At 39.9% G+C, this 4,218-nt stretch overlaps 1 non-coding gene across 1 annotated transcript; it reads right to left on the bottom strand.

The window, feature by feature from the left end:
- Window positions 1-927: 927 nt before the first annotated feature.
- On the bottom strand, window positions 928-1,034 carry LOC127124553 (small nucleolar RNA R71). Its single transcript, XR_007804032.1, has one exon. It is a non-coding gene; the product is annotated as a small nucleolar RNA R71 (small nucleolar RNA).
- Between the last annotated feature and the right edge of the window lie 3,184 nt (window positions 1,035-4,218).

Genomic DNA, 4,218 nt, shown 5'->3' with positions numbered 1-4,218 from the left:
GGTGACTTATCGAATCACTGACGATTAATGTGTTGCGTAGTGATATCCTCATATTAGTATTTTCTTAAAACTTAACTTCCCTTAGATTTAATTTTCTTCAACCAAACTTCTGAAAATCACTTCCTTAGCTAAACATAGTAACGTCGGTAACATTAGTTTTACCATCGGTCCCTATGGGTTCGATATCTTTTAAAACTAAAATGACTAGATTGTGCACTTGCAGTCAAGTACCCGATATACTATATTCTATATGCAGTCAAGAGACGTATCATGTTTTTGGCGCCGTTGCCGGGGATCTGATTTAGTTAAATAGTGCGATTCTTTTGTTGCATAGTATAAACTACGGCAAAAACTAATCTCCTTTCCCTTATTTCCCCCGATTGTATGCCAAGTACTCGCTCACAAGGCAACAACTTAGCACCACCAATCGCAGAATTAGGGCGTTTCTTATATTTAAGACATCGAATACTAGAGTACCAACGAAGGTACAATATTCCCGATATCTTCTTTACTACTGCTAAACCGGTTGAAAAACCAACCATGGCTACAGTGGAACCACAAAATCGTCCTCTTAAGTTCTATGCTACCACGTCCCAACAAGAACCTCACAGCAACATTGCTGCCCCTACTATCAATCAAAACGATTTCTAGCTGAAACCCTCATTATTATTAGCCGTCCAACAACATCAATTTGCTGGATATCCTACGGACGACCCTAATGAGCATTTGACCAAGTTTGTGTAGTACGCAGACACTATGAAGGCGAATGGTGTATCTCAAGATGCAATAAGACTACGCCTCTTTCCGTTCTCTCTAAGAGACAGAGCTTGGGCTTGGTTATAATCCTTTCCATCCAACTCAGTTGCAACATGGGAAGAACTGAAGAACGTTTGCTTATCCAGATATTTTCCGCCAAGCAAAACTGCTATGCTGAGAGCTCAAATCAACAGATTTCGACAAAAGGATGTAGAATCTCTCCACGACGCATGGGAAAGATACAAAGACATGATGAGGATATGTCCATATCACGGTCTCGAAGACTGGGTGATCATTCACACATTTTACAATGGGCTTTTGTATAACACAAGACTGACAGTAGACGCTTCCGCGGGCGGTGCACTTATGGACAAGCCATATAACGACGCCTATCAACTCATTGAAAACATGGCCCAAAACCATTTCCAATGGAGAGGTGAAATAAGTCCAGTAGAAAAGTACCAAACAAAAAGTGGAATGTACGAAATCAGTAGCCTTGACCACGTCCATGCAAAGGTAGATGCCCTTATTCAAAAGTTAGACATCTTGACCATATCACCCGCAGCCACCGTTGTTGTGGTGACTCCAAACAGTGAGTTATGTGGAACTCTTGGACACACTTCACCAGAATGTCAGATATTGGTAGGAGTCCTAACCGATCAAGTGAATTACGCACAAGGAAACCCTTATTCGAATACATACAACCCATGTTGGAAAAACCATCCCAACTTTTCATATAAGAATAACAACGCCCTGTATGCACCTGGCCAAGCACCCGCTGTTCCGCCTGGATATCAAAAGCCAACTAATAATGCTCCTAACATGCCTAGGAAGTCCAACCTTGAACTAATGATGGAAAGCTTTATAGCTACCCAAGCTCAAACAAACAAAAACTTCTTGAACCAAAACATACATACTCGTGAGCAACTTAAACAATTAGCGAGCAAAGTAGATGCCTTAGCCACCCACAACAAAATGCTTGAAACACAAATTTCAAAAGTGGCTCAACAACAAGCATCTACTGCCGCTCCCGCTGGCACATTTCCTGGAAAACCGTAATCTAATCCAAAAGGATATGCAAATTCCGTTATATTGAGGAGTGGAAAAGAACTAGACGGACCCGTAGATCCAAGACTCCAAAATCCTGCCATGTACTAAAAACCAGATAAAACAACAACTGAGAAGGTAATTGAACCGAAGGAGAAGGAAGACAATACCCGATAGGCTGAAGAGAAAGAAAAACCTTATATGCCTCCACCACCTTATAAACCACCCATTCCGTATCCTGAAAGACTCGCAAATTCTAAAACTGCAGGGCAATTTAGGAAATTTGTTGAACTTCTGAAGCAACTAAACATTACAATTCCCTTTACAGAAGCCATCACACAAATGCCCTCATATGCCAAATTTCTTAAAGAGATCTTATCTAATAAGAAAAAGATCGAGGATAATGAAACAATTACACTTACCGCGGAGTGTAGCGCAATAATCCAAAATAACATGCCTCCCAAACTAAAAGACCCAGGTAGTTTCTCGATACCCTGTGTCATTGGAAAGTTCGTCATAGACAAAGCTCTATGCAACCTAGGAGCCATCATTAGTGTAATTCCCTTAACCTCATGTAAAAGGCTCAACATGGAAGAACTAAGACCATCCAAGATGTCTTTCCAACTAGCTGACCGCTCAATCAAATATCCGGTTGGTATACTAGAGAATGTCCCAGTACGTGTAGGAAAATTCTACATTCCTACAGACTTCATAATCATGGACATCAAAGAAGATGCCAGTACACCTATTATATTAGGAAGGCCATTCTTAGCCACCTCCAGAGCCATAATAGACATGAAAAGAGGTAATCTAACATTCGAAGTTGGAGAAGAAAAGGTTGAATTCATCTTGACACAATTCTTACAAGCGCCAACTATAGACGATACCTGTTATCTACTTGATGTCATAGACGAGTGCGTAAGAGAGATGGAGATGCAAGAAACCAAATATTCTGATATAATGAAATCCAAATCCCTCCAATCTTTGAAGATGATAATTAACGTGAACCATACAAAAATGACAGTCTAAGCAAATGCTTAGCACTTACACCCAAACACATGCCATGCCCGAAGAAACCAGACTTGGAATTAAAGACACTACCAAAGAACCTAAGATACGAATTCCTAGACATTGAACTCAAAAGACCAGTAATAGTCAATGCTGACTTCGGACAGATGGAAACTGAAAAGTTACTAGATGTCTTAAGAAAATATCCAACCGCGTTAGGCTACAGCATCGCCGACCTAAAAGGAATAAGTCCTTCTATCTGTATGCATCGCATTATGCTAGAGGAAGACTGTAAAATCTCTAGAGAACACCAGAGAAGGATCAACCCAATCTTAAGTATTATAGTCAAGGATGAAGTAAAGAAGTCATTAGATGATGGAATCATATACCCAATCTCCGATAGTCAATGGGTTAGCCCCGTTCATGTAGTACCCAAGAAAAGGGGTGCTACAGTTGTTAAGAACGAGAAGGGCGAATCTATATCACAAAGAGTTGTGACCGGAAGTAGAATGTGCATCGATTATAGAAAACTAAACAAAGCCACTCAAAAGGATCATTTTCCTCTGCCTTTCATTGATCAAATGCTTGAATGATTGGCTAAGCATTCCCACTTCTACTATCTAGACGATTATTCAGGATTCTTTCAAATTCCTTATGGTACATTCGCTTACCGACGAATTCCATTTGGAATATGCAACGCTCCTGCAACATTCCAAAGATGCATGATGTCAATCTTTGCTGACTTTATAGACGACATTATGGAAGTCTTTATGGATGACTTTTCTGTTTGTGGGCAGAGCTTCAAAGGATGTCTATCAAACCTTGAAATGGTACTTGAAAGATGCGTAAAGGTGAATCTTGTCTTGAATTGGGAAAATGCCATTTCATGGTCCAACAAGGAATCGTGTTAGGACACGTAGTATCTGATAAAGGAATTGAAGTAGACAAAGCTAAGATCGAAATCATAGAGAATCTTCAACCTCCGAAAACCGTACGAGAAATACAAAGCTTTTTAGGACACGTCGGTTTCTACCGATGCTTTATCAAAGATTTCTCGAAAATTACCAAACCACTTACTGGTTTATTAATGAAAGACGCTGACTTTATCTTTGATGAGAAATGTTTAACAGCGTTTGAGCAATTAAAAACATCTTTAATCACCGTACCTATCATGCAACCATCTTACTGGAGATTACCTTTTGAAATCATGTGTGATGCGAGTGATTATGCCGTAGGTGCAGTGTTAGGACAAAGAAACGATAAAAAACTTCATGCTATCTACTACGCTAGTAGAACATTAGATCCTGCCCAAATGAACTACGCCACCACTGAAAAGGAACTTCCAACCGTTGTGTTCGCTTTAGACAAATTTCGTTCCTACTTAGTAGGAGTGAAAATCATTATCTA

This window comes from Lathyrus oleraceus, chromosome 2 (genome assembly GCF_024323335.1).
Source record: "Lathyrus oleraceus cultivar Zhongwan6 chromosome 2, CAAS_Psat_ZW6_1.0, whole genome shotgun sequence".
Taxonomy (NCBI): Eukaryota; Viridiplantae; Streptophyta; class Magnoliopsida; order Fabales; family Fabaceae; genus Lathyrus; species Lathyrus oleraceus.
The sequence above is the reverse complement of the archived record's forward strand: the minus strand, read 5'-3'. Positions and strand labels throughout refer to the sequence as shown.